This window comes from Equus przewalskii, unplaced genomic scaffold (genome assembly GCF_037783145.1).
Source record: "Equus przewalskii isolate Varuska unplaced genomic scaffold, EquPr2 ChrUn-7, whole genome shotgun sequence".
NCBI lineage: Eukaryota > Metazoa > Chordata > Mammalia > Perissodactyla > Equidae > Equus > Equus przewalskii.
This window is the reverse complement of record NW_027228755.1, coordinates 393855-415515: the sequence shown is the minus strand read 5'-3', so window position 1 is coordinate 415515 and position 21661 is coordinate 393855. Positions and strand designations below refer to the sequence as shown.

At 36.5% G+C, this 21661-nt stretch overlaps 1 protein-coding gene and 1 pseudogene across 1 annotated transcript in view; one reads left to right on the top strand and one right to left on the bottom strand.

Moving 5' to 3' along the window:
* LOC103541334 (T-cell surface glycoprotein CD1a-like) overlaps positions 1 to 21661 on the top strand; it is a 546159-nt gene that overhangs the window by 508018 nt on the left and 16480 nt on the right. The window lies entirely within an intron of this gene.
* On the bottom strand, positions 5075 to 7520 carry LOC103541335 (deoxycytidylate deaminase pseudogene; annotated as a pseudogene).

The following is a 21661-nucleotide window of genomic DNA, read 5'->3' as shown; positions in this document are numbered from 1 at the left end:
GGGGTTTAGGTAGGGTTCTGGTCACCTGTTTCCACTGTCGCTCCTCTGTTGTGTGCTCGCTCCTGCCCTAGATGTGTGTTGATCTTCTGGGGGCATCCGTTGGAAGAAAGCCGCTTGCAGGTACTAGGCTGTTCGGTTGGGGTCAGAGAGTTTTCACCTATTTCCACATCCTCCCGGAGGAAAGTCCGTCAGCCCTCCGATGTATAGTCGCGTGGGTCTCTCAGACGTCCTGAGATGCTGTCTGGATATCCTTTGTTAAGCGATGAGTGTCCAAATAATTGTAGACTCGAAGGGGGAGAGACAAAGAGGACTACTCACGGCGCCATCTTGGATCCTCCTCCCTGTAATATTCTTTTATAGATTGAAGAGGTCCTTGACAATATAAAGCCTGTGTTTTCAGACTTCAGGCACCCTGTAGTTTTATTGGTAGCCAAAATGGCTTTGGGCCATCTTTGAACCCAGGACACATGTAAGAAAGGTGGACCTGAGTCTTGACTGTCTTGAGTCAAAAATCAGTAGCATTTTAAAGGAAATATTTGCAAACCATATATTGGATAAAAGGTTAATATCCAAATGTATAAAGAACTTACACAAGTCAATAACAAAAAGCCTCAAAAACTCCCATTAAAAAATGGGCAGAAGAACTAAAGAGATGTTTTTCTAAAGAGGACATCCAACTAGCCAGTAGGTATATTAAAAGGTACTAATCATCAGGGTAGTGCAAATAAAACCACAGAGATATCACCTCACACCTGTTAGAATGGCTAACATCAAGAAGACAAGCGATAACAAGTGTTGGTGAGGATGTGGAGAAAAGGAAACCCATGTGCACTGTTGGTGGGGATGTAAATTGGTTCAGCCACTACGGAAAATAGTATGGAGTTTCTTCAAAAAATTAAAAATAGAAATACCATGTGATCCACCAGTTCCGCTTTTGAATATATATCCAAAGGAAATAAAAACAGGATGTTGAAGAGAAATATGCACTCCCATTTTATTGCAGCATTATTCACAATAACCAAGGTATGGAAACAAGTGTCCATCAATGGATGAATGGATAAAGAATGTGAAGTAAAAATACATATATATATATGTATATCTATATGTATATATACACACACAAAGAGGATATTTATTCAGCCATGAGAAAGAGGAAAATCTTGCGATTTGCAACAAAATGGATGGACCTTGAGGGCATTATGCCAAGTGAGATATGCCAGACTGAGAAAGACAAATACTGTATGATCTCACTTATACGTGGATCTAAAAAAGTAAAACTTATAAAAACAAAGTAAAATGGTGTTTAACAGGGGCTAGGGGCTGGGGGAATAGGAGAGATGTTGTTTAAGTATACAAACTTGCAACTGGTAGATAAATAAGTCCTGGAGATCTAATGAACAGCATAGTGATTTCAGCCAACAATACATTATTATAAATGTCAAACTTGCTAAGAGACTAGATCTAAATTATTCCAGCTACAAAAAAAGAAATAATAATTATGTGGTGTGATAGAGGTGTTAACTGACTTGACAATGGCAATAATATTGCAATCTATAAACATATCAGATTAACATGTTTTACACCTTAAACTTACACAGTGTTATATGTCAAATATATTTTAATCTAAAAATCAATAACATTTCTAGTCCAAATATAGTGTGCCCTGGGACAGCCACTCCCTCTGGTGGCAGTACAGTCTTTTGACTGGCGTCACCATAAACGCAAACTCTCTCAGCAAGGGCCCCTCTGCTCCCATCTTGAGGGTGGTATATTTGTGGCCATAGATGTTATTCTGCTCCTACTCTGAATGAGGTCCTACCCTTCTATGCAGGGCTGCAGTATAAGCAAAGTTCCTTTCAAGGTTGGAGATGATTGAGATTATAGAAGAGGGCAAAAGTTGACATGGTTTTTTCTGCAGAGGGCCAGGCAGTAAATATTTTAGGCTTTGTGGGCTGTATTGGCTCTGTCACAGCTTCTCAACTCTGCCATTGTAGCACAAAAGCAGCCATAGACAATATATAAAGGAATGACTGTGTCTGTGTTCCAATAAAACATTATTTATGGACACTTAAATTTTAATTTCATATAATTTTCACATGTCATGGAATATTCTTTTGATTTTTTTCAACTATCTGCAAATGTAAAAATAATTTTCTTTAACTCCCTGGACATTTAATAGGATTATAGAATTATTTATTATTTTAGATGTGATCATGGTATTGTGATACACACCAAAATGCTTGTACATACAAGAATAGGGTGGCTGGGATTTGGTTCAGAACATGGATGTGGGTGCGAGTGTGGAGGGAAAGCTCAGGCCAGAGGGTGGTGGGTGCATTAGGTTCATCATACTATCCTGCCTAGTTTTGTATATGTTCAAATTCTCCGTAATAAAGCTTAAAAAATAGGGGTGGAGTAAAATTTTGCCAAGTAACCTCAACTTTTTCAAGCTGCTATCTCCCAGCAGCATCATTTAAATCAAGAAAGGCTAAGAGGCTGTGGACTCAAAACCCTGTGCATGCTGAGGCCAGGTAGCCCTGAGTCTCCTGCAGGCCAACTGTGGTCCTTCCAGTGGGGTCTAGACACAGCTGTCCTACTGCACCTCAGGCTGGCCAATGAGCCTCAAATAGAAAAGTAGCTGGGACATGCTGCTGACCAAGGTGCCATAAAAATCATTCTTAGCTTATAGGCCATTCAAAAAGAGGTGGCAGGCTAGGTTGAGACCACAGGCTGTAGTTAGCTGACCCCTGGAATAAAGTATCTATCTGTTTGGCAGTTGTAGCTTTCCAGACCATAGATGACCCAAAATATGAAGGGAATAAAGAACACTCCTCATTACACCTGTTTTTGGTAGAAATTCCTCAAGATTTACAGTTACACTGTGCTCTAGTGGTTTGATGGTAGAATCATGAAGTGGGATGCAAATGGACTTGGGAGCCTTTCTTATGTATTTTGATGTTACATTTATGATTAGATCAAAATTCATATTTGTCTTATTTTGCCAGGAAAGAAAAGTCAGTCAAATCAGCAGATTTAGAATTTTTTTAGAACAATATTGAAAAGATAAGTCATGCTTTATAGAAGAATATATTTGAAAAATAAGAGCAATCTATTTAGAGTACACTGCTAATGTTATCACAATAGGAATATTTTTAACAATTTAATTAAGATAGTCGACTTGAATGTCCTTAAATCTATTTTTAATATTTCCTTTCTCTATTTATACTTCTTGGGAGTTAAGTATGAGAATGTGAAACCGCACCCAGCCTACACTTCCCTTTATAGTTCCAAGTATTTTTTATTTCATATTTCATAGTCTCCACAAATGACATAGAAGTTCTAAATCTCACACACATGACAATCCTCACTCATGGCTTCCATGACACCTTACTATTAATTTATTATGGGTTTATTTATGTACTTGTTGGACCTCAGTTACAGATGGTTGAATTGATTATACTCCTCAGCTCATTGTATCTTTGGTCTGGGAAAGGACATTTTCTTGTTTAACTTATTCATTTATTACCTTTATTCTCATTATCCAATTCCATTCCCAATTTCATACATAGGCAACATTGTAACCTGTTTAATTGGTAATTTTTGTTCATATATGTCCTTGCTAATTGTTTTGTGTGCATGCATTGTAAATTTTCATAAGTGCTGCTTGATATATATATTTCACTCTTTCTTACTTTTCTCCCTAAAATTGTTTTAAGGTTTATCCCTATTGCTAAATGTACATCTAATGTGTTGTTTCTAATTTCTGTGTAATAAGGTGTGTGTCCACCACATAGCATCTATCTCCTTCTGAGGACTCAAGTTACCTCTGATACCCCACATTGAAGATCCTTAGACTTGTACCCTTATGGGTGTGAAAATATAAGAGCACTTTAAAAAGGTAATAGTCGTTAGAATAAAGAAACTATTTTCTCAACAAAGGTACTGAGCATGTTTAATAAATATTAAATGATACGAGAGACAAGGGGCACAGCCATGTATTCCCTGACACAGTGATTAGAAATTGAGATTTGTGTCAGTGAAGCCATGGCACCAGGAGCACAAATGAGCTCCCACTGCCGATAGCTCTGGACTAAACCAGCTTGGGTGGGCTGAATTTCTCACAGGAGAGGAATTAATTTACTCTCCCTGTTGTATAGTGGCCTTGGAAGTGAACTGTGTTGGCACATGGGAGAGCAGTGACATGTTTCCACACAGAGGAAGAAGCGGGTGGATGCCCCACCCATCCCATCCACACAACCTCGGCTGCTACCATAGCAGGGTGTAGTCTTGGGGACAACAAAGGGAACCAGTCTGTCTCCCCCAGAAACAGCTCATTATTCAGATAAACTAAATGTAAGAGCTCCATGTGACCAACAAACCAAAAATAAGCTGAAACAACAGGAGTCCCTGCCCCCAGAGGGATAATGTGCCTCTACCCTCTGTGTAGTAGGACAGGTAACAGGAGCAGTGGAAGTATGCCTGACTTGGTTATGCTCATCACCTGTCAGGGTAGATATGCCATCTTATCTAGGTTTTTGAGTGGGTGGGTGGGTGTTTCCTTTAACCCTCTAAAGGAAATACTTTAATGCTACTGTCATTTGGATCCTATTTTTTTCCCAAGGATGCTACGTGTTATTCTTCATTTGGGCCAGATATTCAAATCAGTGTGTCTGCTCAGCCCGGCTAAGGACACAATTATTTATTTCTCCTTCCAGCACTTGTAGCAGTGAAGAGCGACTGCTGAAATGCAGCAGATGACAGATAGCTGATACCCTTCTGCACAACCGTGGCATCCCATCAAACCAGGATAAAAAAGGAGGGGGCACCCTCACTCCAGCCCAATGTGACAGGCCATCTGCAGGCTCCTTTATTTTAAACCCTAAATCAATAGTTTAGACAGATGTAGATTTCATGTGACAGGAGTTACAGGAAGGTTTAAGGCTTTATGTTCTTCAGGTGTCTACTTTTGCTCTACTGACTATTAAAAAGTTATTTGTGACTTCAAGATGAAAGGCATTAGCAGCTTCTTAGCAGAGGATAATCCTAATCTTCTGGAGATTTAATGAGATGTAACTCACTGAAGTTTCTGACTTGGTCCGCTGCTAATTGAATCAAAGTCAATGAAAATCTTGCTGAACTTAGTGAATTTCCTGAATGTAACCACAGCCATATTAAAAATGAGCCTTGCAGCTGTTGTCTCATCACTATCATGGTATTTACCAGACATGAAAATAACTTCCTTTATACCTGCCTAGATGATGAGCTGAGCACATTCATTACATGGGAACAAGGCAACATACATGGTACAGCCTTTTATAATTGCCAAATTTTGTTCATGATGACATTCAACTTGGCATGGCGCACATAAGGGTATTTGGTATCCAGCTTACTCTCTGCTGTCCTCCTCTAAGAGAACAGGTCATCACTGCCCCCATTTGGCATTCCATTTTATCCTGTCCTTACAATCTTGTTTTCTGCATTCACAATTCAAGCTCTGACCTGAGAATTTGAATCTTTGCGTCTCTGTGCTGATAAGAAGGCCACTGCCATGAAATATCTAGGCCATTCCAAGTGGTCACCCCCTTTTTTCAGGAAATGTCATTCATGCTGAGTTCCTTCACTTCACTCTCCTCTCATCCTCCTGTCCTGGGTCTTCAAGCCTGCAGGCTGGTGCTGGTCCCCACTGCCACCACCAAAGCACACCTAGGCCAATTGGTAAAATCTTAAACCATTTAGCTCATTAATTTTCAGAGTTTCTTTGTCCCAATATAAGCATTTTAAAGTCTGTAGATTTCCCTTGAAATACCACTTCATGCAAAAATGGAAGGGAGTTCATAGAGATTTCAATAGAGTTCTCACAATTATTAGCAAGTCCAGTAGCCAAAGAATCAGCATAGATATAAAAAATTTGAGCAAGAAGATAAAGATATTAATCTTGCTGACCTATATAGAATCTGCATCCAAAAATTGGACACGAAAACTGTACATCTCACAGGTTTTGATATGTAATGTTTTTATTATTTAGTCTCAAATTCTTTTAAATTTCCAGCATAATTTCTCCTCTGACTAATGAATTCTCTAGAAGTATGTTTTTAAACCAAGTGTATGGAGATTTACAAATTTATCTTTGTGTTGTTAACTTTTAGACTAGCGATATTGTGGCCAGAGAATGCGAATAGGGTCCATTTATCACCTGTTCTTTGAAATTTGTTCATACTTTCCTTATGACCTAGAACGTAGCCATTTTTATATGTGATTCATGCATGCTTGAGAAGAACATGTACTCCCCAATTTTTGGATGTAGAATTCTATATAGGCCAGAATAATTTTTTTCAGCTTTATTGAGGTATAATTGACAAATAACATTGTACTATATTTAAAGTGTAAAATGTGATGATGATTTGATGTACATATACACTGTGAAAGGATTCTCACAATCGAGTTCACTAATGCATCACCTCACATAACATATTTACTTCTTTTACCTCTTTTTCTTTTTTTTTGGTGAGATATTACCTTGGAGATATTGTGGGTTTGGTTCCATACCACCACAATAAAGCAAATATCTTAATAAAGCAAGTCACACATATGATTTGGTTACCCAGTGCATGGAGGAGTTGTTTACACTATACTGTAGTCTATTAAGTGTGCAATAGCATTTTGTTTAAAAAGACAATGTGCATACCTTAATTAAAAAATACTTTATTACTCAAAATTGCTATCCATCATCTGAGCCTTCAGCAAGTCATAATCTTTTTGCTGGTGGAGGGTCTTGCCTCAATGTTGATGGCTGCTGACTGATCAGGGTGGTGGTTCCTGAAGGTTGGGGTGGCTGTGGAAATTTTTAAAAATAGGATAACAATGAAGTTTGCTGCATCGATTGACATTTCCTTTCACAGATGATTTCTCTATAGTGTGCACTGCTGTTTGATAGCATTTATGATAGAACTGCTTTCAAAATTGGAGTCAATCCTCTGAAATGCTGCCAATGCTTTATCAACCAAGTTTATGTAATATTCTAAATCCTTTGTTGTCATTTCAGCATTCTTCACAGCATCTTCACCAGGAGTAGATTCTATCTCAAGAAACCACTTTCTTTGCTCATTCATGAGAAACAACTCCTCAGTTGTTAAAGTTTTATCATGAGATTGCAGCAAATCAGTTGCATCTTCAGACTCCACTTCTAATTCTAGTTCTATTGCTATTTCTACCACATCTGCAGTTACTTCCTCCACTATCCAGACTACTAAAACTTTCTCCATATCAGTGATAAGGCTTTTTCTCCTGTTATTTGTGTGTTGACTGGAGTAGCACTTTTTTTTTGCCCCTGAGGAAGATTCTCCCTGAGCTAACATCTGTTGCCAATCTTCTTCTTTTTGCATGAGGAAGATTCACCCTCAGCTAACATCTGTGCCAGTCTTCCTCTATTTTGTATGTGGGTCGCTGCCACAGCATGGCCACTGATGAGTGGTGTAGGTCCACACCCGGAAAATCAAACCTGGGCTGCTGAAGTGGCGCATGCTGAACTTTACCACTAGGCCATGGGGCTCACCCTTGAAGTAGCACTGTTAATTTCCTTCAATTACTCCCTTTGCGTTCACAATTTGGCTAATTGTTTGGCACAAGAGGCCCGGCTTTTGGCCTATCTTGGCTATCAACATGCCTTCCTCACTTAGCTTTATTATTTCTAAATGGCCTAACTTTAATGTTGTTGTGTCTCAGAGAATAGGGAGGCCTGAGGTGAGGGAAATAGACGGGAGAATGGCTGGTTAGTGGAGCAGTCAGAACACATAACATTTATTAATTGTTTGCCATCTTATATGGATGCGGTTTGTGGTGCCCCAAATCAATTACAATAGTAACATCAAAGATCACCGATCATAGATCACCATAAGAAATATAATAATGATGAAAAACTTTGAAATATTATGAGAATTACCAAAATGTGACACAGAGACATGAAGTGAGCAAATGCTATTGGAAAAATGGTGCCGATAGACTTGCTTGATGCAAGGTTTCCACAAACCTTCAATTTGTAAAAAATGCGATATCTAAAAACTGCAATAAAACAAGGTATGCCTGTATATATGTTATGAACTTGTCAAATTAATACTTGTTAAGTGGAGTACAGGGTGCAGGATGGTAAGCTGAAGTTCAATAACAATGGCCACAAGAGAAATTGAGATGGAGAAGTTTATTCTTCACAGGTCCTGGAGGAAGAACATGGCATGCCCAGAGGGACCACATCAGGAGGTCAAGGCAGAGTGCAGAAAGAAAGACAAGACATAGGGTGTATGTCATTAGTAGGGTTTGTGGGTGGAATGCTGTACGTTTCCCAGGTTAAGGCTGAATTGTTCAATTAAAACCAAAATATTGGGGTTTTGGTAAGCCCCACCAGGGTCTTATTAAGGGGTGCATGAGAAGAAGCAAGGAGGGCTGTTGATCACAAGGACTGTGGAAGAAGTCATATCAGGAGCTTACAGTTACTTGTGACTCTGCAAGCTGCTCTCTAGGGCATGAGCTCCCATGAGGGGCTAGTGTCAGTTTAAGGTCACTGCAGGCCCCTTGGCCAAACGAAATGGATGCTGAGGCAGCAATACTATGGAGTAGCTTAGCTAAATTCTCCACAATATACCACATTTTTTTTATCCATTTATCCATTGACAAACACTTAGTTTGTTTGTATACCTTAGCTCTTGTGAATAATGCTGCAATGTACATGGGATTACAGATATCTCTTTGAGGTAATGATTTTGTTTCCATTGGATATATACCCATAAGTGGGATTTCTGGATCATATGGAAGTTCTATTTTTAATTTCTTTAGGAATCTCCATATGTATTCCTATGGTGGCTATATCAGTTTACATTCCCACAAACAATATTCAAGGGTTTCCTTTTCTCCACACCTTCACCAGCATTTATAATCTCTTGTCTTTTTTATAATAGGCACCTGAACATGTGTGAGGTGATATCTCATTGCGATCTGCGTTTCCCTGATGATTAGCGATATTGAGCACTTTTTAATGTACTTTTTGGGCATTTGTATATCTTCTTTGGAAAAATGTCTATTCACGTCCTTTGCCTATTTTTTAATTGGGTCACTTGGTTTTTTGCTACTGAATTGTATGAGTTCCTTGTATATTTTGTATATTAATCCCTTATTGGATATGCAGTTTGCAAATATTTTGTCTCATTCCATAGGCTGCATTTTCATTTTGTTGATGGTTTCCTTTACTGTGCTGCAGATTTTTAGTTTGATGTAGTCCCATTTGTTTATTTTTGCTTTTTGTGTCATATTAAAAAATTATTGCCAAGGAGCAATACATGTCAAGAAGCTTACTCCTTATACTTTCTTCTAGGAGTGTTACAGTTTCAGGTCTCATCATCAAGTCTTTCATCTATTTTAAGTTTATTTTTGTGTATGGTGTGAGATAGAAGTCCAGTTTCATTCTTCTGCATGTGGATATCCAATTTTCCCAACACCATTTATAGAAGATACTATCCTTTCCTTATTATATATGCCTTGTGCCTTTGTCAAAAATTAATTGACCATGTATGCATGGGATTATTGCTGGGCTCTCTATTCTGTTCCATTGGTCTATGTGTCTGTCTTTATGTCAATAATATACTGTTCTAATTCTACAGCTTTGTAATGTGGTTTGAAATCAGGAAGCGTGGTGACTCCAGCTTTGTTCTTTCTCAAGATTGGTTTGGCTATTCAAGGTCTTCTGTGGTTTTGTACAAACTTTAGGATTGCTTTTTCTATTTCTGTGAAAAATGCCATTGGAATTTTGATAGGGATTGTATAGAATATGTAGATTACTTTGGGTAGTATGGACATTTTAACAATATTAATTATATCAATCCATGAATATGGAATATCTTCCTATTTATTTTTGTCCTCAATTTCTTTCACCAATGTCTTAAAGTTTTCACTGTACAGATCTTTCACCCCCTGGTTAAATTTATTCCTAAGTATTTTATTCTTTTTGATGCTATTATAAATGGGATTGTTTTCTTAATTTCTCTTTCCAATAGTTCATTATTAGTGTATAGAAATGTAACTTATTTTTGTATATTGATTTTGTACCTTGAACTTTACTGAATTTGTGTATTAGTTCTAGCAGTTATTTGGTGGAGTCTTTAGGGTTTCCTACATATCATGTCATCTGCAAGTAGATATAGCTTACTCTTCCTTTCCAATTTAGGTGCCTTTTATTTATTTATTTAGCATAATTCCTCAGGCTAGGGCTGCCTGTACAATGTGGAATTGAAGAGGCAATAATGTGTGTCTTTGTTTGGTTACTGACTATAGAGAAAATGCTTTCAGCATTTCAACTTCAAGTATGATCTTAGCTGTGAGCTTCTCATACATGGCCTTTATTATGTTGAGGTACATTCCATTTATACCTAATTTATTGAGCGATTTTTTTTTTAATCATTAAAGGATGTTGAATTTGGTAGAATTTACCAGTGAAACCATCTAGTCCTAGACTTTTCTTTGTTAGGAGGTTCTTGATTACTGATTCAATCTCCTTAGTTGTTATCAGTCTGTTCAGATTTTCTATTCTTTTATGATTCACTCTTGGTTAGTTGTATGTTTGTAGGATTTTATCTATTTCTTCCAGTTTATCTAATTTGCTGGCATGTTATTGTTCATAGTAGTTTCTTACGACCCTTAGTATTTCTGTGTTATCGGTTGTAATGTCTTCTCTTTCATTTCTGATTTTAGGTATTTGAGTCTCCTCTCTCTTTTTCTTAGTCTAGCTAATGGTTTTTCAATTTTGTTTGTCTTTTCAAAAATCCAGCCCTAAGTTTCATTGATCTTTTCTATTGTCTTTCTAGTCTCCATTTCATTTATTTTTGCTCTGATCTTTGTCATTGCCTTTCTTCTACTCACTTTGGGCTTAGGTTTTTCTTTTTCTATTTCCTTGAGGTGTAAAGTTAGGTTGTTTATTTGATATCTTTCTCTTTTCTTTTTTTTTTTAAAGATTTTATTTTTCCTTTTTCTCCCCAAAGCCCCCGGGTTCATAGTTGTATGTTTTTAGTTGTGAGTCCTTCTAGTTGTGGCATGTGGAATGCCGCCTCAGCATGGCTTGATGAGCAGTGCCATGTCCTCACCCAGGATCTGAATAGGTGAAACCCTGGGCTGCTGAAGCAGAGTACGCAAACTTAACCCCTTGGCCACGGGGCTGGCCCCTCTCTTTTCTTAATGTAGGCATTTATTGCTATAAACTTCCCTCTTAGAATTGCTTTTGCTTTATTCCATAAGTCTTGGTATGTTGTGCTTCCATTTTAATTTGTTTCAAGATATTTTTTGGTTTCTTCTTTGACCCATTGGTGTTCAGGAGCATGTTGTTTAATCTCCATGTGTTTGTGAATTTTCTGGTTTTCTTCCTATAATTTATTTCTTCTTTTATACCATTGTGATCATAAAAGATACTTGATATTAATTAAATCTTCTTAAGTTCATTAAGATTTGTTTCGTGGCCTAATATATAATCTATCCTGGAAAATGTTCCATGTGTGCTTGAAAGGAATGTATATTCTGCTGTTGTTGGATGGAATGTTCTGTATACGTCTGTTAGTTCCATCTGGTCTACTGTGTAGTTTAAGTGCAATTTTTACTAATTGATTTTCTGTCTGGATGATCCATCCATTGTTGAAAGTGGGGTACTGAAGTCTTCTACTATTATTGTATTGCTGTTTGTTCTCCCTTCAGATCTGTTAATATTTACTTTATCTATTTAGGTGCTCTGATGTTGAGTACGTAAATATTTACAATTGTTATATCCTCTTGACGAATTGACCCTTTCATCATTATATAATGACTTTCTTTATCTGTTGTTACAGTTTTTGATGTAAAGTCTATTTTGTCTGATATAAGTATAGCTACCCCTGCTCTCCTTTAGTTTTTGTTTGCATAGAATGTCTTTGTCTATCCCTTCACTTCCAGTCTAAGTGTGTCTTTAAAGCTGAAGTGAGTGTCTTGTAGGGAGCATATTGTTGGGTCTTATTTTTCAATCCATTCAGCTACGTTATATTTTTTTGATTAGAGAATTTAGTCCATTTACATTTAAAGTAATTATTGATAAAGGTATTGACTATTACCATTTTGTTAATTGTTTTCTGATTACTTGTTAATTCCTTTGTTCCTTTTTTGCTATCCTCCTTTGTGATTTGATGATTTTCTATAGTAGAATGGTTGATTTCTTTCTCTTTGTCTTATGTACCTACTTTAAGTTTTCTTTCATAGTTACACAAAGTTTAGGTAAAACATCTTGTAGTTATAACAGTCTATTCTGAATAATCCACTATAATCTTATGGGGGTTTCCTTGTATGTAACAAATCGCCTTTCTTTTACCTCTTTTAAGATTCTCTCCTTGTACTTAACTTTTGACAATTTATGTATTTTGGTTGGGTCTCTCTCTTTGGATTTATCTTATTTAGTAATCTCTTTAGGCTCCCTGGATCTGGATGTCTGTTTCTTTCCCCAGGTTATGAATATTTTTAGTCATTATTTCTTAGAATAAACTTCCTGCCTCCTTTTCTCTCTCTTCTTCTTCTGGGACCCTTATAATGCATATATTGGTCTGCTTGATCATGTCCTATAAGTCTCTTAAGCAGTCTTCACTCTTTATCATTCTCTTTTTCTCCATATTTCTTACCCCCTTCTCAATATTTTCCTGTTTCTTTATTTCTCTACACTTCTTTATGGAAAAATGACTCATAAATATCTTCCTTTTCTCTAAATCACTCTTCACCTAGGTCTATTATGCTATTTAATGCACCCATGGTGTTTATTATATCATCAGTTTATTTTTAAATTCTAGAAATCCATTTCTTTTTGCATAATTATCTTTGTAACTGAATCTTTAATTTCTTTGAAAATTCCACATAGCTGTTATATATGTTCTCTCTCATAATCACAGGATTTTAGTCCTAGGTAAACCACATATGTTGTTTCTCATTTCTACTGGCATAATGGTTTGCTGATCTTTATTTGAGACTGTAATTATTTTTAGTCTATGTGAATTTAGTTGGCCTTTTTTGGGAAAGCTTTTCTCCAAAGGGAATTTGCTTTTGCTCTAAGCTCTTGTAGAGGTTTAGACTCGGAGTGTGTGTTTAAAACTTAGCTTTCCATTTCCTTGCTGTTATAAGGATTAGTTTACCTGTAACAAAGTTTCTATCCAGCCCTGGTGATTTAGTGGTTAAGACTTAGTGCTCTCACGGCCATGGCCTGGGTTTGTTTCCTGGTCAGGGAACCACACCACCTGTCTGTCAGTTGTCATAATGTGGTGGCTGCATGTTGCTCTGATGCTGAAAGCTATGCCTCTGGTATTTCAAATACCATCAGGGTCACACGTGGTGGATAGATTTCAGCAGAGCTTCCAGACTAAGGCAGATTAGGAAGAAGGCCTTGGTCACTCACTTCTGAAAAAAAGATAGCCATGAAAACCCCATGAATATCAGTGGAACATTGTCTGATATAGTGCTGGAGGATGAGAGGATGGCACAAGAAGACCAGGCAGGGTTCCTTTCTCCTGTACAGAGAGTCACTAGGAGTCAGCATTGACTCAAAGGTGCTAACAACAACAAAGGTGAAGTTCTTATGGAAATCAGTCTCAGGGCAAACATGCCCTGCTCTGTTTCTGCTTGTCTAGGCTGGATCTCTGACATTCTTGATTCCCTGTCTATTTTCTGCTCTCCTGGCATCAGCAGTCTACTTCTTTGGCTTCAACTCTGTGTCCCTGGAGCCCAACTCCCTAGGTCCCCAGTTGCTGTCCCACTTACTCTTCCTCTACTGCTGCTCCAAGCTCACCTCTTGTTGGCTTATTTTTTATTTGCTAGACATTTTGTTTGCTTTTGAAGAAGTGGAGATAGAGATATCTTAAATTTTTGAGTTATAACTGCAGAGAATATGTCTTATCTGATTTTTCTTTGTACAGTAGGAGATCCTAGGCTTATCATAGAAAAAATGGAATCTTAGATCCCACAATTAGTTTTAAATATAACTAGGTTCTTTTCCTTTCACCCAGCAAGAGATAATTATGAGGAGAACAAGATCATTTATAGATAAAATAAAGAAACTATAATTTTCTTTGCAATTTAGCTACATTAAAGCATAAACAATTTTCTGGCTGGGATACGAAAGATGTAAAAGATCTTTGTTCCCATGGTAACACTAAAAATTTTAGATATTATAAAACTTATACTTGTCTATGAAAATATTTAAGAGGTGGATGTAAGAAAATCCCAGATGAAGTGATTTTCAGAGAGAAGAGCCCTTTATACATGACTAGGAAGCAGTGGAAGTTGCTGGAGGCAACAGTGGAAAAGAAAGACCGCCAAGACTGAGATAGATGAGTGATTGGCAATGGTGGGGACAGGCTGGAGAGATTGGACTCTAGTAGACTCCCAAATGCAGCAATAATTTACTTGGCCTAACAATTCTCCCTGACTTACCACTTCTTTTTGCTGAGAAAAGGGTACTGGTGTACTCTTGTCTCATGTATTCTCATGGTGCTCAAAACAAAGGGCTCTTCTACCATTGATTCAAAAGATGAAACTGAGGTCCAACTCCCACCAGCCTCCAGGATTAAGCATTGATAAGATCAAAGAAATTAGACTTAAACAGGAAGAGCTGTGGCACTGGACAGAAGGCTAACCAGAAATGAGATCAATTTAAAAAGTTACCACTTAGTTCAAGATTAACTTGAAACTTGGTGACGTCTTACTAATTACCTCTTCACTTTGGTAGCCATGAATTGGAACGTAATTGCACACTCTTGGAAATAAAAACAAATCAAAAGAGTTATATAGTTAAATTTCCATTGTTACCTATATACAATGTCCAATTTATCATAAAATATTGTGAGATCTGTGAGAAAATGGGACATGTGAAAAAGCAGCAAATCAAAGGAAACATATCCACAGATAGCACAGATATTGGAACTAGCGGAAAAGGAGTTTAAAACTATTATTATAAATATATTTTCCTTGTGGCACTGCTGTAGTCTGGCTCTGTCCCTCAAGTAAAGACTACAGTAAAGTAAAGACCTCTCAAAGTAGCTAACTCTACATGACTGTTTCTATTTCCAGGTTCCAGTAACTTCTCCCTCTACTTGGCCATTAAAGCCTAGATGTGGTGACAATTCTGTTGCTACCAGCTCCAGCTTCACTTAAGGTTCCTCTATATTTTGTGAATAGTCCTTTCATTTAAAAAGAAAAAACCTCTTTCTATTTTCAAAATATATATATATTTGGAAATTTATAGGTAAAGATAAAAAGAATGGGTGTACCTATGCGGAATCTCATAGAATATGTGAAAATTTAAGAAATACAGAAGTCATAGAATGTGTTTTGAAAAACAAAAACATATTGGATGACCTTCACAGCAGAATAAACACTGCAGAAGAAAGGGCAATCAAAATTATCTAATACAAACATTGAAAAAAAAGACCACAAGACTAAAATAATTGAAGAGAGGTTATGGCTTGAGTTATAGTAACTGACTGGGGCAGAAAAAAACACTTTTAGAAATAATGGACAAGTATTTCCCAAAATTTATAAAAAATATCAATTCAAAAATTCAAAAATCCTAGTAAATTCCAAGCAGGATAAATTTAAAAGAAACTACACCAATGCATGTCATAGACAAAATGCTAAAAACCAATGATAAAGAGAAAATCCTAAAAGCAGTCATGAAAAGAGACATGGAACATATAGGGGAAAAATGATAGGGATACCATTTGCCTTCTCATTAGAAACGTAAGCTACAAGATAATGGAATGACTTCTTCTAAGTCTTGAGAAAAATCAAACAATACTGTTAACTTAAAATTCTATATCCAGCAAAAGTATCCTTCAAAAATAAAGGTGAAATCAAGACATTTTCTGCTAAGTGAGAGCTGAGAGGATTTATTTCCTGTAGACCTACTAAGAAATGCTACAGTAAGTCTTTTACGATAAAGAGAAATGAGACAAGCTGTCAACTCTGATATATGAGAGGACTGAAGAGATCTAGGAATAGTACATAGATTACTACTTCATAATGATAAAATGATCGGTTCATAAAGACATAAAACTCCTGTCAATGCATCTAAGAGCAGCGTTTCAAAATTCATGATGGAGAGATTGATAGAATCAGAGAAATAAACAAATCACAATCATGATTAGAGATTTTAACATACCTTTTCTTATCAATGATGGAATGAATGAACAAAAATGAATAGGATAGAAAATTTGAATAAAGGTATAACATGAGCTAATATACACCTATTAAACATAACACCTTAAAAATTCTGAATATATATTTTTTCCAGTAGCCATGGGACATTTATCATTGTAGACTATATGCTAGGCCATAAAGAGTTCTCAATAAATATCAGAGGACTGGGGCCGGCCCCATGGCTTAGTGGTTAAGTTTGGTGCACTCTGCTTCAGTGGCCCAGGTTCACAAGTTTGGATCCCAGGCGTGGACCTACACCACTCCTCAGCCATACTGTGGTGATCCACAGACAAAGTGGAGGAAGATTGGTCCAAATGTTAGCTCAGGGCTAATCTCTCTCAAACAAAAAGGAGGGGCCAGCCGTTGGTGCAGCAGTTACGTTCGCACAATCTGCTTCTCGGTGGCCTGGGGTTTGCCGGTTCAGATCCCGGGTACAGACATGGCACCACTTGGCAAAAGCCATGCTGTGGTAGGCATCCCACATATAAAGTAGAGGAAGACCGGCACGGATGTTAGCTCAGGGCCAGTCTTCCTCAGCAAAAAAAAATATATCAGAGGATTGAAATCACTTAGTGTATTCTCTGATCACAATGGAACTAAATTTGTAATCAATAGTAAGACATCTATAAAATATCCAAATATTTGAAAATTAAGCAATTTTACATAATTCATGGGTTAATGAAGGATTCAAAAGAGAGATTAGAAAATATTTTCTACCAAAGATAATGAAAACACAACATATCAAAATATGTGGGATACTTCAAAAGTGGTGCAAAGCAAAGAAGAACGTCAGAGTTCAAATTCTTATATTAAACAACAACAATAGGAAGCTTTAAAATCAGTGATCTAAGCTTCCACTTCCAAAAGCAATGCAAAAAGAACAAAAGAAACACAACATAAATAGAAAATAATAATAAAGAAGAGATCAAGAGAGCCAGCCCCATGGCCAAGTGGTTAAGTTTGCATGCTCCGCTTCGGCAGTCCAGAGTTTCTCTGGTTCAGATCCTGGGCGCAGATATAGCACTACTCATCAAGCTATGCTGAGGCGGCAGCCCACATGCCGCAACTAGAAGGACCCCAAATAAAAATATGCAACTATGTACCAGGCGGCTTTGGGGAGAAAAAGGAAAAAATAAAATCTTTTTTAAAAAAGAGATCAATAAAAAAGAAAACAAGCAATAGAGAAAGTCAATAAAGCCAGATCTTCGTTTTTGAAAAGTCTGATAATATTAATAGATCCTTAGCAAGAGTAATCAAGAAAAAAGAGAAAACAAATTATCAGTATTAAGAATAAAGAATATAGAAGGAATATCACCACAGATCCTAATAATAAAAGGACAAGAAAGGACTATTATGAAAAACTTTATGCCAATACATTAAAAAATGTGGATTAAAAGGGCCAGCCCAGTTGTGTAGTGATTAAGTTCATGGGCTCCACTTTGGTGGCCCAGGGCTCGCCAGTTCAGATTCCGGTCATGGATCTGTGTACCACTCTGGCAGGCGTCCCACATATAACATAGAGGAAGATGGGCACAGATGTTAGCTCAGGGCCAATATTCCTAAGCAAAAAGAGGAGGATTAGTGGCAGGTGTTAGCTTAGGGCTAATCTTCCTAAAATAAAAGTAGATTAAAAGCAAAAAGTTCCTTAGGATACACAGTTTACTGTAACTGAGATAAGAGGAAAGAGCCTGAGACTGCAGCAACATCATAAGCAACAAGGCACCAGCAACTCTGGTGGCACAAGCAGCACAAAGAAGGTAGTAATTATGCCCTGGGCAGAGACAGTGGAGGCCGGAAAGTGCAGGCTCTTTAATACAACCAGAAGCAGCTCAGAATCAAATTAACCAAAGCCTTACCCAAATAAGAAAGGTGTTTGCTGCAACAAATGCTCCAGCAGATCAACACAACAAGCAACATGAAGAACTATGGTTACATGATAGAACAGGAAAAAAGTGACAACTCTCCAGAAATGAAAGATGAAGTCACAGAAGATTGAAATATAGCAATATAGGCCTACCTCAAAAAACAAGAAAAATCTCAAACAATCTAACATTATACCTAAAAAACTAGAAAAAGAAGAACAAACAAAGCCCAAAGTCAGTAGAAGGAAGGAAACAATAGAAAACAGGAGAAATAAATGAAATAGAGAATAAAAAGACAATAGAAAGGATCAATGAAACTAAGGGCTGGTTCTTTGAAAAGATAAACAAAATTAACAAATCCTTAGCTCAACTCATTAAGAAAATATGAGAGAAGGCTCAAATAAATAAAATAGGAAATGAAAGAGGAGAAATTACGATGGAAACCACAGAATTAAAAAAAAGATTATAAGAGAGTACTATGAAAAGCTATATGCCAACAAATTGGATAGCCTAGAAGAAATGGATAAATTCTTAGAATCATACAACCTCCCAAAACAGAATCAAGAAGAAATAGAAAATCTGAATAGATGAATCACAAGTAAAGAGATTGAAACAGTAGTCAAAAACATCCCCCCAAACAAAAGTCCAGGACCAGAAAGCTTCTCTGCTGAATTCTACCAAACACTCAAGGAAGATTCAATATCTATCCTTCTCAAATTCTTCCAAAAAATTTGAAGAGGATGGGACACTTCCTAACTCATTCTATGAAGCCGACATTACCCTGACACCAAAACCAGACAAGACAACAAAAGGACAGTTACAGGCCAATATCGCCAATGAACATGCATGCAAAAATCTTCAATGAAATACTAACAAATCAAATACAACAATACATTAAAAGAATCATACACCACGATGAAGTGGGATTTATTCCAAGGACACACGGATGGTTCAACATCTGCAGATCAATCAATGTGATACACCACATTAACAAAATGAAGAATAAAAATCACATGATCATCTCAATAGATACAGAGAAAGCATTTGACAAGATTTGACTTGATTTATGATAAAAACCTCTCAATAAAATGGGTACAGAAGAATAGTACCTCAACAATAATAAAGGCCATTCATGACAAACCCACAGCCAAGATCGTACTCAATGGTGAAAAACTGAAATCTATTGCTCTAAGAACAGGAACAAGACACGGGTACTCAGTCTCATCACTCTTATTCAACAAAGTATTGAAAGTCCTAGTCAGCAATTGGGAAGAAAAAGAAATAAAAGGGATCGAGATTGGAGATGAAGAAGTAATACTGTCACTATTTGCTGATGACATGATTCTGTATATAGAAAACTGTAAAGAATACACCAAAAAAACTGAGGAATAATTAACAAACCCAGTAAAGTTGCAGAGTACAAAATCAACATACAAAAATCAGTCACATATCTATACACTGACAACTAACTAGCAGAAAGAGAAATCAAGAATACAATCTCATTTACAGTCTCAAAAAAAAGAATAAAATACCAGGAATAAACTTAACCAAGGAGGTGAAAGACCTATACACTGAAAACTATAAGACGTTATTGAAAGAAATCAAAGAAGACATAAAGAAATCGAAAGATATTCTACGTTCATGGATTGGAAGTATTAACATAGTTAAAATATCCATGTTACCTAAAGCAATCTACAGATTCAACGCAATTCCAATCAGAATCCCAATGACATTTTTCACAGAAATAGAACAAAGAATCCTAAAGTTTTTATGTAACAACAAAAGACCCTGAACAGCCAAAGCAATCCTGAGAAAAAAGAACAAAGCTGGAGATATCCCATGTCCTGAATTTAAAATATACCACAAATCTATAGTAATCAAAACAGCATGGTACTAACACAAAAACAGACACACAGATCAATGGAACAGAATTGAAAGCTCAGAAATAAACCCACACATCTATGGACAACTAGTTTTTGACAAAGGAGCCAAGAACATAAAATGGAGAAAAGAAATTCTCTTCAATAAAAGGTGTCATGAAAACTGGACAGCCACATGGAAAAGAATGAAAGTAGACCATTACCTAATACCATACACAAAAATTAACCCCAAAAGGATTAAAGACTTCACCATGAGGCCTGAAACATAAATCTTCTAGAAGAAAACTTAAGCAATAGGCTCTTTGACATTGATCTTAGTAGTATCTTTTTAAATATCATGTCTCCCCAGGCAAGAGAAATAAAAGAAAAAAATAAACAAATGGGACTACATAAAAAAAAAAAAAAGCTTCTGCATGGCACAGGAAACTATCAACAAAATGAAAGGACAACTCAATCACTTGGACAAAATATTTGCAAATCATATATCCAATAAGGGGTTAATATCCAAAATATATAAGGAATTCATACAACTCAACAATAAAAAAACAACCCAGATCAAAAAATGGGCAGAGGATATGAATAGGCATTACTCTAAAGAAGATATACAGATGACCAACAAGCATATGAAAAGATGTTCAACATCACTAATTATTAGGGAAACGCAAATCAAAACCACAATGAAATATCACCTCACATCCGTCAGAATGGCTATTATTAAAAACATGAGAAATAACAAGTGTTGGAGAGAATGTGGAGAAAAATTAACCCTTAAAAAAAGCTAGTGGGCACGTAAATTGGTGCAGTCACCATAGGAAACAGTATGGAGATTCTCAAAAAAGTAAAAATGAAATACCATATGATCCAGCTATTCCACTTCTGGGTATTTACCCAAAGAACATGAAAACACTAATTCAAAAAGATATATGCACCCTTATGTTTGTTGCAGCAATATTCACAGTAGCTAAGACTTGGAAGCAACCCAAGTGCCAATCAATAGATGATTGGATGAAGAAGATGGGTCCATGTATATACAATGGTATACTACTCAGCTATAAAAAAAGGACAAAATCAGACAGCTTCTCTGCTGTCTGTCTTCCGTGCTATTTGTGACAACATGGATGGACCTTGAGGGAGTTATGCTAAGCAAAATAAGTCAGACAGAAAAAGATAATTACCATATGACTTCACTCATATGTGGAAGATTATCAAACAGCCACACAGATACAGAGAACAGATTGCTGGTTACCAGAGGGAAGGAGGGAGGAAACAGGGGGTAAAGGGGTACATATGTATAGTGATGGATGGAAACTAGACTTTTGGGGGTGAACACAATGCAATCTGTACAGAAGCCTGTAATATAATGATGTACACCTGAAATTTACATAACGTACGCCAATGTGATCTCAATGAAATAAAATTTTAAAAATTTCAACATTGATGTGAAACAAAAAGAAGAGACTATCTGAATATTTCTGTATTAATAATAGTTTGCTGTTAATATAATAAACATTAAATATAAAAAATAAAATATAGTAAATAAAAATGAATATTAACAAATATTTAAAAATTTGTTATTAAAAACCCTCCCACAAAGAGAACTCCTGGCTCAGAAGACTTGTTGAATTCAATGAACATTTAAAGAACTACTAATCTTCCATAAAGTCTGTCAGAAAACAGAGGGGAAGG